General features: G+C 41.9%; 1 long non-coding RNA gene across 1 annotated transcript in view; it reads right to left on the bottom strand.

Annotated features, from left to right (window-relative positions):
- The window catches only part of LOC140481022 (uncharacterized), a 35,136-nt gene extending 22,131 nt beyond the window's left edge, over nucleotides 1-13,005 (bottom strand). The window contains exon 1 of the long non-coding RNA XR_011961457.1: nucleotides 12,929-13,005. This is a non-coding gene — a long non-coding RNA (uncharacterized lncRNA). The remainder of the gene's footprint in view (nucleotides 1-12,928) is intronic.
- Between the last annotated feature and the right edge of the window lie 1,113 nt (nucleotides 13,006-14,118).

Raw genomic sequence — 14,118 nt, 5'->3', positions numbered from 1 at the left:
GGAAAGCCAGGGAGGAGATTACAGAGCCTATGGCTTTGATTTTTATGTCATCATTGTCTACAGGAATAATGCCAGAAGACCGGAGGATAGCAAATGTTGCCCCCTTTTTCAAGAAGTGGAGGAGAGACAACCCTGGTAATTATAGACCAGTGAGCCTTACTCCAGTTGTGGGTGAAGTATTGGTAAAGGTTACAAGAGATAGGATCTATAGTCATCTTAAGAGGAAGAAGTTGATTAGAGATAGTTAACATGGTTTTGTGAAGGGTTGGTTGTGCCTCACAAACCTTATTGAGTTCTTTGAGATAGTGACCAAACAGGTGGATGAGGGTAAAGCGGTTGATATGGTGTAAATGGATTTCAGTAAGGTGTTTGATAAGGTGGCCCACAGTTAGCTATTGCACAAAATACGGAGGCATGGGATTGAGGGTGATTTAACAGTTTGGATCAGAAATTGGCTAGCTGAAAGAAGTGTAGTGGTTGATGGGAAATGTTCATCCTGGAATTCATTTACTCGTGGTGTACTGCAAGGATCTGTTTTGGGGCCACTGCTGTTTGTATTTTTATAAATGACCTGGATGAGGGCGTAGAAGGATGGGTTAGTAAATTTGCTGATGACACTCAGGTCAGTGGAGTTATGGATAGTTCTAAAGGATGTTGCAGCTTACAGAGGGATATAGATAAGCTGCAGAGTTGAGTTGAGAGGTGACAAATGGAGTTTAATATGGAAAAATGTGAGGTGATTTGGTTTGGAATGAGCAACAGGAATAAAGAGTAATGGGTTAATGGTAAGATTCTTGTAGATGAGCAGAGAGATCTTGCTGTCCATGTTCATAGATCCCTGAAAGTTGCTATCCAGGTTGATAGGGTTTTTAAGAAGGCATACAATGTGTTAGCTTTTATTGTAGAGGGATTGAGTTTCAGATCCATGAAGTCATGCTGCAGCTGTACAAAACTCTGGTGCGACCGCACTTGGAGTATTGTGTACAGTTCTGGTCATGGTATACGAAGAACGTGGAAGCTTGGAAAAGGTGGACAGGAGATTTACTTGGATGTTGCCTGGAATGGAGGGAAGGTCTTATGAGGAAAGGCTAAGGGACTTGAGGCTGTTTTCATTAGAGAGAAGAAGTTTGAGAGGTGACTTAATTGAGACATATCAGATAATCAGAGGGTTAGATAGGGTGGGCAGTGAGAACTTCTTTCCTCGGATGGAGATGGCTAGCATGGGGGGGGACATAACTTTATATTGAGGGGTGATAGATATTGGACAGATGTCAGAGGTAGTTTCTTTACTCAGAGTAGGAGGGGTGTGGAATGCACTGCCGACAACACTAGTAGACTCGCCTACTTTGAGGGCACTTAAATGGTCATTGGCTCAACATATAGAACATAGAACATTACAGCGCAGCACAGGCCCTTCGGCCCTCGATGCTACGCCGCCCTGTCATACTAATCTGAAGCCCATTTCACCTACACTATTCCATGTACGTCCATATGTCTGTCCAATGATGACTTAAATGTACTTAAACTTGGCGAATCTACTACTCTTGCAGGCACAGCATTCCATACCCTTACTACTCTGAGTAAAGAAACTACCTCTGACATCTGTCTTATACCTATCTCCCCTCACTTTAAAGTTGTGTCCCCTCGTGTTGGCGGTCCCCATACTTGGAAAAAGGCTCTCCCTGTCCACCCTATCTAATCCTCTGATTATCTTGTATGTCTCTAAAATTAACCTGGAAATGCCCACTGAGGGTGGAATCGAACCCAGGTTCGCGGCGCTGTGAGGCAGCAGTTTGAACCACTGAGCTGCCATGCCACCCATATGGATGAAAGTGTAGGATAGACAAGCTTCAGGTTGGTTCCACAGATCAGCGCAACATCGAGGGCTGTAATGTTCTATGTTGTCTCTGTTCCTCTTCATCCAACTGCTGAAATCACAACCCCTGACATGCTATAGACCTTCGAACCCTCCCCCACTAACAGCAGCTCAAGCGAATCAGTGGCCATATACATGGCCTTCAATCTTCAACTGAAAGCAGCTAGCCAGCTCCCTTTTTGCCGCAGCTTGCTTTGAGAAGACAGCACACTATAAAAGGAATGCTAGGCCTTCCCACTACTACTCTTGGCAATTCTACCCTTCTATCCCACAATCAGCTTTCTACCCAGGTATTAAACTTTCCTTGCTGACATTTGGCTCTTTAGCTTGACTTTCCAATTCAGGAAACAAAATATCAGAAACATGAAATCAGCATTTGGCAATGTATTATATACACACTTCTACGTATTTTAACAAAAGAAGTAATAGCTGAATTCTTCAACTCTTTGACTCGGGCCTTTCTCTTTGTCTTTTCCTTTACCCTCTCATGTTCACTGCCTTCTCTGAATTTCTTTCCTCAAACTCTTTGCCAATTTATATCTTCATTTTAAGAGTCATGCAAAACCCACTTTCTCAACCAGGTCTTTGGTTTCTCCTCCAGATCTCTTCCTCAAAAACTGTTTATTTTTCCTTTTATTTCTATTTGTGATACCTTGAGCCATTTTCTATAACCATATGAGGGTGAATTATCGTTGTAAGAGAATAGAAACATCACCCTTTATGAGCACAGAAAGAGAAAGCTGAACCATATTTGAAGACTTTGTTAATTAGACAAATTCCATTTTGTAATGTATGTTAGTTACTGCTTTCCTCGAGTATGCAGTTTAAATAGGTACCCTTTCCCTTTGGAGTTGTTGTTCATAGAAGGTAGCACTATCATGTCTGATCCAGAAGCTCCTGATTCAAGTTCCACTCCAGGGCATGTTAGCTACTGAAGGTACATTCAGAATGTGACCCAACATGTCAAGTGTCAATTTCAAAACCCTAATATGCGAAATAGATGGAAATTGGTGTCTCCACCATCATTACCCATAGTTCCGGTGTACAATATATATGTATAAGTATTTTTCTTCTCAAAAGCAACTTGGATTCTTGATAGGCTGGTTGGTTTGACAGTTAGTTTTCTTCTTTCCATTTATGGGATGTGGGAGTCACTGGCTAGGCCAACATTTATTGTTCATCTCTAATTGCCCAGAGGGCAGTTCAGAGTCAATCTCATTGCTGAGAGTTGGGAGTGACATGTCTGCCAGACCAGGAAAGATGATAGATTTCCTTCCCTAAAAACTTTCGTGAATCAGATGGTTTTGTGACAATTAACAGTGGTTATGTGGTTACATAGTTAATATTAAGCTGGTGTATATTCTTTATTTCAGATTTTTAGTGAATTTAAAATTCAGCATCTGCCACTGATATTATCTCATCATTTTCCAAGGCCGACAAATGTTTTGCCCATAAGATTCCCTCAGTATCTGCATGATCCCCTTCTTCTGTGTGGTGATCACCCATTCATGCCATATTCTTTGGCCATCTGTCCTAATTCTTCCTTCATTGGATAGCTATCAAATACTTTTTCATGACATTTCTGTGAAGCTGGATGCTTTAATGTAACAAAGTGCAAACTGTTGTTCTTGTTAACCTAATCTACGTGCTGTAAGTAATTACTGTTTTTGACATTGTTGGCAGATGTGGTGGTAGATCAATGAACAGTCAGTACCAACATGTGCAACTCTCCCTGGGTTCTAAAGGTACTGTCTTCCCTTGTAGAATGAGGGATATGAGATAACAAGTGTCCAGAGACAATATGTTCCTGTTAGTGTGAAGGGTACGATTAGTAGATGTACAGAATGCTGGGTGACTAGAGAAATTGAGACTCTGATCAAGAAAAGAAAAGGAAGGATATGTCAGAGATAGACAGCAGAGATCAAGGGAACCCTGAAAAGAATCGAAGGGCAGTAGAAACATACTCAAGAGGGAGATCAGGAGGGGAGAAAGGGGGCATGATGGGATATGGAAGCTAAATTACTTAGGGAAATAAACAGTGAATATAGGAGATATGGTTAGTATGTTTGCAGATGACACCAGAATTGGAGGTGTCGTGGACAGTGAAGAAGTTTACCTCAGGCTACAATGGGATCTTGATCAGATGGGCCAATGGGCCAAGAAGTGACAGATGGAGTTTAATTTAGACAAATGTGAGGTGATTCATTTTAGTAAATCAGGGTAGGACTTATACATTTGATGAGGTAAAAACAATAACTGCAGATGCTGGAAACCAAATACTGGATTAGTGGCGCTGGAAGAGCACAGCAGTTCACGCAGCATCCAAGGAGCAGCGAAATTGACGTTTCGGGCAAAAGCCCTTCATCAGGAATTATTTGATGGTAAGGCCCTGGGGAATGTTGCCAGACCAAGAGACCTTGGGGTGCAGGTTCATAATCCCTTGAAGATAGAGTAGCAGGTAGACAGGGCAATGAAGGAGGGGTTTGGCATGCTTGCCTTGGTTGGTTAATCATTGACTATAGGAGTTGGGAGGTCATTGCTGCAGCTGTATAGAACATTGGTTAGTCTATGCTTAGAAAGCTGCATACAACTCTGGTCTCCCCGCTGAAAGAAAGATGTTGTGAAACTTGAAAGGGTTCAGAAAAGATTTATCAGAATGTTGCCAGGGTTGGAGGGTTTGGGCTATAGAGAGAGGCTGAATAAGCTGGGCTATTTTCCCTGGAGCATCAGAGGCTGTGGGGTGACGTTATATAGAGTTTTATAAAATCATTAAGGACATGGATACAATGAATAGCCAGGGTCTTTTCCACAGGGTAAAGGAGTCCAAAGCTAGAGCTGAGAGGGGAAAAGATTTAAAAGGGACCTAAAGGGCAACTTTTGCACATAGAAGGTGGTGCATGTATGGAAAGACATACCAGAGGAGGTAATGGACAATGATATGATTACAACATTTAAAAGATATCTGAATGGATACATGAATAGGAAGGATTTAGAGGGATATGGGCCAAGTGCTGGCAAATGGGATAGATTAATTCCAGATATCTGGTCGGCCTGGACAAGTTGAACCAAAAGGTCTGTTTCTGTTGTGTACATTTCTATGACTCAATGACTCTATTAAAGTTCTTCCTATTGAGAGGTGACCCTTGAATTTGAAGGAGCATTTTAGTGGGAAATTTTCAGCACTCAGACATTTTTAAAATTCATTCATAGTGAGAGGGCTTTGCTGACTAGACGGGCATTCATTGCCCACCCTAATTGCCCAGAGGTCAGTTAAGAGTCAAACACATTGTTGTGGGTCTGGATTCATATATAGGCCAGACGAAGTCAGATGATATTAGTGAACCAGATGGAACTTTTCAACAATTGGCAGTGGATTCATGGTCATCACTATCTGCCATGGCAGGATTCAAACCCAGGTCCCCAGAACATTATCTGGGTTTCTGGATTAACAGTCCACAAATAATACCACCGGGCCATCACCTTCCTCTTGGGATTTTGGATGGGGGAGGGGGTGGGAACAAGTTGCCTCCAGCCCATTCAGACACAGTATCATAGAATCCCTACAGTTTGGAAACAGGCCATTTGGTCCAAAAGGTCCACACTGAACCTTCAAAGAATAACCCATCCAGACCTATACCTCTACCCTATACTCTACATTTGCCCCTGACTAATGCATCTAGCCTACACATCCCTGAACACTACGGGCAATTTAGCTTGGCCAATTCACCTAACCTGCACATCTTTGGACTGAGAGGGGAAACCGGAGCACCCCGAGAAAACCCACGCAGACACAGGAACAAAGTGCAAACGCCACATTAAAAAAAAAAGGCAGAAAATTTATAGGAAAATACCTACCACCCAGGGAAATAGGTATGAACAGTTTGCCTCCGTATCCAAATCAACATTTAGGCTGTCAACTGGGATTTAAGCAGTTTTAAACAATTTTTGAGAGAGTACTTCAGCTCACTCTGAAAAAGAATAAACCAAGGCTGGAATCGAACCCGGGTCCCTGGCACTATGAGGCAGTAGTGCTAACCACTAAGACACTGTGCTGCCCAAGATGGGCAACAAAACTTCACCAAAGATCTTCAGACAGCACCTTCCAAACCCACGAACACTTCCATCTTCAAGGAAGGGCAGCAAATATGCGGGAACACCACCACCTGCAAGTTCCCCTCCAAGCAACTCAGGATCCTGACTTGGAAATATATCACCATTCCTTCACTGTCTGTGGGTCAAAATCCTGAAATTCCCTCCCAAATGGCACTGTGAGCCAACCCACTGAAGGTGGACTGCAGCAGTTCAAGAAGGCAGCTCAACACCACCTTCTCAAGGGCTACTGGGGATAGGTAATAAATGCTGGCCAGCCAGCATCACACACATCCCACAAAATGATTTTACAAAGAAGAGACAGAAAATTTATTGGAAAAATCCTCTGCCCAGGGAGCTAGGTATGAACAGTTTGCCTCCTTACCTGAATCAATATTCAGGGAGTCAACTGGGATTTAAGGAGTTTTAAACATTTTTTTTTAAGAGAGTACCTCAGCTCACTCTTTTAAAAAAAACTAACAAAAAATGGCTTGGGCAATGATTTGTGTGAGGCCATGAAGAGAATTAATGCTCATGGTGTCTTAAAAAATCTTTCAACCCACTGCCAGTTCCCTGCAAGTTCCTCTGAAATTTTGTTTTATTCATTTTGTAGGATGTGGGTGTTGCTGGCTGGCCAGCATTTATTGCCCGTCCCCAGTAGCCCTTGAGAAGGTGGTGTTGAGCTGCCTTCTTGAACTGCTGCAGTCCACCTGCTGTGGGTTGGCTCACAATGCCATTAGGGAGGGAATTTCAGGATTTTGACACACAGACAGTGAAGGAATGGTGATATATTTCCAAGTCAGGATCCTGAGTTGCTTGGAGGGGAACTTGCAGGTGGTGGTGTTCCCATATCTCTCTCCCCTTGTCCTTCGAGATGGAAGTGGTTGTGGGTTTGGAAAATGCTGTCTGACAATCATTGATGAATTTCTGCAGTGCATAGATAGTATACGCTGCTGCTACCGTGGTGGTGGTGGTGGGAATGGATGCTTGTGTATGCAGTGCCAGTCAAGCAGGGGCTGCTTTGTCCTGGATGGTGTCAAGCATCTTGAGTGTTGTTGGGACTTCACTCATCCAGGCAAGTGGGGAGTATTCCTGACTTGTGCTTTGTAGATGGTAAACAGGAATTGGGGAGTCTGAAGGTGATTTATTTGCCCGAGCCTCTGACCTTCTCTTGTAGCTGCTGCATTTATGTAGTGAGTCCAGTTGAGTTTCGGGTTAAAGGTAACTCCCAGGATGTTGATAGTGGGAGATTCAGTTCTGGTAACACCAATGAATGTCAAGGGGCAGTGGTCAGATTGTCTTTTATTTGTGATGGCCATAGCCTGCCATTTGTGTGGCAGGTGTGTTACTTGCCACTTGTCAGCACAAGTCGGATATTTTCCAGATCTTGTTGCATTTAGACACTGACTGCTTCAGTGTCTGAGGAGTCGTGAATAGTGCTCAACATTGTACAATTATTGGCGAACATCCCTACTTATGACCTTGTGATGGAGGAAAGGTCATTGATGAAGAAGCTGAAGATGGTCTGAGGACACTACGCTGAGGAATTCCTGCAGTGATGTCATGGAGCGGAGATGACTGACCTCCAACAACCATGACTATCTTCCTATGTGCCATGTTCCTCTAACCACTGGAGAATTTGCCTCTGATACTCAATGGTTCCAGTTTTGCTTGGGCTTCTTGATGTCACACACAGTCAAATGCAGCCTTGATGTCCAGGGCTGTCACTCCCACCTCACCTCTGGAATTCAACTTTTTTGTCCATGTTTGAACCAAGGCTGTAATGAGGTCAGGAGCTGAGTAGGTTGGCGGAACCCAAATGGTGCGTCATAGAGCAGGTTATTGCAGAGCAGGTGTTGCTTGATAGCACTGTTGATGACACCTTCCATCACTTTAATGTTGATCGAGAGTAAACTGATGGGGCGGTAATTGGCCAGGTAGATTTGTCCTGCTTTTGATGTACCGAACATACTTGGGCAATTTTCCACATTGCCGGGTAGATGTTAGTTTTGTAACTGTACTGGAACAATGAATTAAAAAAATGATTGAACCCTCACCATTCTCCTTCGCCGCTTTAAAATCACAACATCAATGTTTATTTAATCGAAAAAAAAATCCTGGTACATTCTGCACAACCTATTATCAATACCATCTTCAAAGAAGATGACTATTTGCATTATGAGTAGAAATGAATTGTAGCTGCGGTGTAATGTTAGCAGCCTTCAATCTGCCATCTTTCATGGCACATCAGTTTGTGGGACAGGGAATTTTTGTATATTGTGGTTAGTGGCGACACTGTTTTGAGCTTTACTCCGTTTATTTCTTTCGGCTTAAAGCTAAACTCTCAGCAGATCCTCCCCTGCTGATCACCTTCAGGCAAAAACAGAGCAGCTGGTGAATGGACCTTGGACCAGTCTCCTGTCACATGATCCCTGTCAGCTCCAAAGAAAGCAGAGTCTTGACACGGAGCTGGGGGTTAATTACCACTTTATTCACCGGCAATTTAACTCAGCAGGTAGATGTGAAAGAATGAGATGCCTGTCCAAGATACACAGAACCACATATTCTTCAGTTTTAAAATAGCCTGAATAAATAGATAATATGCCATTCATAAATTTACATATATTAGAATGTCTACCACAGTATGTTGGATTATTTATTTGACCCGTAAATCACTGCTAGAACATTACATTGAGAGTCTTTGAACTACAAACAATGTTATCAATGATCAACTCTCTCTGCTAGTACAGACAAGTTAAATCAGTTGGTTCTATGCTATAGAATGTTATACAGACATTGCCACGAACCAGTGAAACTAAGCAAAATTGTAAAACATAATTTAAAAGAAGAATAATCTTAGAACATAGAATGGTACAGCACAGGAACAGGCCCTTCAGCCCACAATGTTGTGCTGAACATGATGCCAAATGAAACTAGCCCCTTCTGCCTGCCCTAATCCATATCCCTCCATTCCTTGACATATTTGTGTGCTTGTCTAAAAGTCCCTCAAATGCCACTATCATATCTGCCTCCACCAACACACCTGGCAGGGCATTCCAGACTTCTATCACACTGTAAAAAAACTTGCTCCTCAAGTCACCTTTGAACTTTTCCCCTCTCACCTTAAATGCATGCCCCCCAGTATTAGACATTTCAACTCTGGGAAAAAGATTCTATCTACGCATCTCATAATTTTATAGACTTCTTTAAAGTCACCCCTCAACCTCCACCGCTCCAAAGAAAACAACTCATGCTTTTCTGGCCTCTCCTTACAGTTCATACCCTCTAATCCAGGCAGCATCCTGGCAATTTTCTTCGGCCCCCTCTCCAAAGTATCCACATCCTTCTTGTAATGTGGCAACCAGTATTGAATGCAAAACTCAAGTGTGGCCTAACCAAAGTCTTTCTTATGATGAGAGGCAATAAATAGAGTGAATAATCAAGGTCTTTTCCTCACGCTAGGGGAACTAACACGTTCTTTGTCATAATGAATGGTATCCTAAGTCACAGAGTCATTGAGATGTACAACACCTCAACAGGCGGCACAGTGGTTAGCACTGCTGCCTCACAGCACCAGAGACTTGGATTCATATCCCGCCTCGGGCAACTGTCTGTGTGGCGTTTGCACATTCTCCCAGTGTCTGTGAGGGTTTCCTCTGGGTGCTCCGGTTTCCTCCCACAGTCTAACGATGCGCAGGTCAGGTGAATTGGCCGTGCTAAATTGCCCATAGTGTTATGTGTAGGGGAATGGGTCTGGGTGGGTTGCTCTTCAGAGGGTCGGTGTGGACTTGTTGGGCCAAAGGACCTGTTTCCACACTGTAATTAAGCAATCTAATCTAACATGGTAACAGACCCATTGGTGCAACCAGATATTCTAAATTAAGCTAGTCCAATTGCCAGCATTTGGCTCATATCCCTGTCAACCCTTCCTTTTGATTTACCCATCCAGATGCCTTGCAAATGTTGTAACTCTACCTGCCTCGATCACCTCCTCTGGCAGCACATTCCATACACACACCACACTCTGCATGAAAATGTTACCCCTTAGGTACCTTTTAAATCTTTTCCCTCTCACCTTAAACCTAAAAACTAGTGTTGGACTCCTCTATCCTGGAGAAATGACCTTGACTATTCATCCTCACCATGCCTCTCATGATTTTATAAACACCCATAAGGTAACCTTGCAGCCTCTGGTGCTCCAGGGAAAACAGCCCCAGCCTATTCAGCTTCTCCATATAACTCAAACCCTCCGACTCTGGCAACATTGTTGCAAGTCTATTCGGAACTCTTTCAAGAGTCACAACATCCAATGAAATAGGGATCTCACCAAAACCTAGGTGAGTCAACACAGTGTCAACTCTCTACTCATGTACCTATAATTTGGAATGTCTGCCAATGACATGAAAAGCTACAGCTCTATTATCCAGTTTGATTAGGTTAGGGGTTGGAGAGAGAGAGAGAGAGAGAGAGAGAGAGAGAGATGCTCATGTTCATAAGCAGGCAGTGAGCAGTTTGAATAGAAACAGTTTGGACGTTTCATGAAATTTGTACATTTGTCAAAGATTTCATCATTGATTCTCCACTCAAACTTGTCTTTTAATAATTGGTTCATGCCTCAGGGTTTAAAGAGAACAATTTCTATCACAAAAATAGTGTAATACACATGTGAAATATCCCTCAAATGCTCATAGCACACAGGATGGACTAGCACAACTTGAAACCCCGATCTGTGTAACCTTCTGTGGAATATATCAAATATTGCACAGGGGAATGGGATGGTTTCTTTTTGCTTGTAAAGCATAAATTAATATATCATTGTGCTTACTGTCTTGGTGCGTCATAGTTCCTACATGGCAATGAAAGAATAATAGCAGTATCCTACTGTCGGTATCATAGTTCCTAGTCATTACGTTAAACAAGCTGACTAAATTGGAAAGGCTTTACTGCACTGTTTCTTGAGACAGATTTCGTGGTGTTATATGACTCTCTCAAAGAAACGAAGAACCTAACAGCATATGGTAGTGAGCAGTCTCCAGATTTCACAATACATGTGTTCCAGCTGGTCCCCGTTTTCAAGGCTATGAACCAGGGAATGTCACATCTCTCCTATCTCCTGCCTCTGGCAGGTGTTTTCTGGGTGCCTGACTACTAAGTACATTGTAATTAGCATGCCCTTGAGCGATGGCTGTCATCTTACATCTGTAACTTGCACAAGGGCACTGTTAACATCTCTATATTCATTTCTCTAATGTCCCGGACTTCGTTTTTACTGTAGTGCTGTCTGCAGCATCAGTATTTGATGGATGTAGCTTGAAGCAGCTTCTAAACTGTATCACATAATGCTGGCTGTTCCCACTTTCATCTTCGAGAGGAGATATTGCTTGCTGCCACGATTCATCACCATTCCCACACATCAGATTGATGTTTTAAATAAAATAGTGCCATCAAAATGAAAAAGAATTCTGGTTCAAATGGGAAGGAGCCATTATGCTTCCTTCTGAACTTGCCTTAATACTTATTTATGCATTATACTACAATTTTCTGTAGATGAGTCACAGAGAGAGGCAAGAAGAGGCACTCTCTTGCCCGAATATTAATGTTGATAAATGTCAGTGAGATTGTCTCACTTCTGCTCACCTCTGTCTCAAGCTTTTAGTAAGAACTTATATTGCAATATTTTGCACAAAGAGAAATTCATCTATCACACATCTTTTAGAAAAATGTGTGCTTTAAATGTTTCTTCCCTGCTCTTGCTAGATAGATCAGTATTAGATAACAAAACCATATTGATGTGACTATCAATAATTTTAGAATTCTCTGGAAAGAATAATTTTTAAAAAAAACTTCAAGTTGATGAAAAAAAAAAGTATTTCAATGGGAGACTTTGAATTACTGTAATGCATAATTTCCACTCCACCTTTCCTAGAGTTTAGGGTCACTCATCCTCATTAAGTCACAAAGCTCAAAGCCACAATATAATTTGTCTCACTTTATTAAAAAAAAATTAATCCCATCCATTGATGTTCCCTTTGCCAAATGCTTGCAGTTTATAGGCAGGTAGCACTAATAATATTTTACTAAGATGTAACTTCAAACCAAGGGACTAAGAGAGAAACTAGCCAAATGCTGATGTTAGGAAATCTGAAACAAATTCTGGAAGTACTCAGCCCTATCTTTATTTTCCTTTCCGTAATGTAATGTTGCATTACATCAATTCCAATTGTAATTGTATATTTCATTTCCGGTTTAGACTCTGTGCAGCTTTACCCCAACTCATTGGGCAGAATTTAATGAATTGGGAATTGATTCACATCCACCTTGGCAAATGGCTATTCCACCCCTGAACTCACCTCCAGGTTTGTGGGGTGGGGGGGGGGGGGGGGGGGGAGGGGCAATAAAATTTCTGTCTGTTGAATGGGGAAAGCAAATTGAATGATGCACTGATTTTTCACCTTGAAGAAATAACTCATTGTCTGCAAAGGAAAGCAAGCTTTAAAATGCACAGTATCTAATTCATTATATTATAGGTTTAAAAAAAATCAGATTGGTTAAAAAAAATTGTTCGAACTCATCCCCAGGTGGCCTTCCCAATGAATTCAGTTACTGTTTCCCCCTTAGTTGTCTCAGGGTTCAGCAAACTGATTGGATAAGGAAACACATCATTGTTTGCCATGTTCACACAGAGCCCAGCTTAGTGAAGGCTGTTGCAAAGGTTCAACTTTAATAACTGCAAATCACAGCAGAAAATCCCACAGAAGACTAGTTAAGTATAAACGTAATGAATGATGAGCAACATTCATTTCACAACTGATTGCAAAATCCAGTACAGCGTGAAGCTTTTTTTTAAAAAGTCAGTTCACAATTACTAGTTAGCCATTTGGCCAAATGCTACAATCAAAACTGCATAGTTTAAAAGGTTACAATACTGAAAAGATGTAACTATTGTAGTCACTACAGACAGACCTGCTGCGCTTTTCCAGCAACACATTTTTCAGCTCTGATCTCTAGCATCTGCAGTCCTCACTTTCTCCTCACTACAGACAGACCGACAAGGAACAAGCATGCAACTTCATTCCCGAGTTTACACAGTGACTATAGTACAACTGCAGCTCCTGTTAACCTTGATTTTGAAAACTTTACTCTGGCATGCAGATCATATATTCTATTTTGTTTGCTTTTCAAGTGCTTGACTGGGAACGCACATCAGAAATTTAGCTGCAAGCCCTTTCATCCATCCAAACTAGTCACCCCTTATTTTAGTGAGGAGCTTTCAACAAAGATGAACATTTACTTCTTTGCTGAAAGTATCACTATCATTCCAAAATGCAGGTGTAGTTCTGCACAAGTATTTGACCATTCACACAACATTCCTTCCTGAGATACCCAACAGTGCAAAATGAGCAGTATTACTCACAACTGCCAGCTCACAGCACTCTGGTAGTGACTAGCCTTCTCAAATGATTTTGCACTATAATTGCAGCATTAAAGTTATTGCAGCAAGTACACAGAGCCAATTATATCCATCCAGCTCCAGCTGTCGGCATTAACAGGGCTTAAGAAATACTGCAACTACTAAAAGTTTTTTTTATTGAGCAAAAAGCCCTCAAGTGTCTTCCTAGCCATATGCTCTTATAATACATGCCCCCAGGAACAGCATATCTGTTTTTGCATAATGTTCTACAAACATCAGGGGTGCACCTTTCAGGCGTGTTCCTTTAAGATATGTATAGTAACACTACATCCGAATAACTTGTAAAAGTGACAGTTTTATAGCTCTATCAAGAGCCAAAGGCAGCTTAAAAGCTCAGATACTTAGACAAGGTTGACTTCAGTAGACCATTGAACAATGAACTGATTAACATTTACAGAGGCATAAATGGGGAATGGAAGGCAAAATGGTTTGTCTGAAAAACACATCAAACCTATGATGTTATGGAGATAGATTTCTTACAGAGATTAATCAGAGAACACAAAAAGTGAGTAAAACCAAAAAAGAAAGACAGACTTGCATTAGTCTACTGGACCATAGGGTTGTTCTCCCATTAGAGTGAGAGTGAGAGAGACAACTGGTGGTGTTTTAACCCGAGGGTCATCACGCCTGAGGCGAGGGGAGAAGTTGAGAAGGAGAGTCCTTCATGGTAACCTCAACAGGA

Source organism: Chiloscyllium punctatum, chromosome 9 (genome assembly GCF_047496795.1).
Source record: "Chiloscyllium punctatum isolate Juve2018m chromosome 9, sChiPun1.3, whole genome shotgun sequence".
In the NCBI taxonomy this organism is placed as follows: Eukaryota; Metazoa; Chordata; class Chondrichthyes; order Orectolobiformes; family Hemiscylliidae; genus Chiloscyllium; species Chiloscyllium punctatum.
This window is presented reverse-complemented; position numbering and strand designations above follow the sequence as displayed.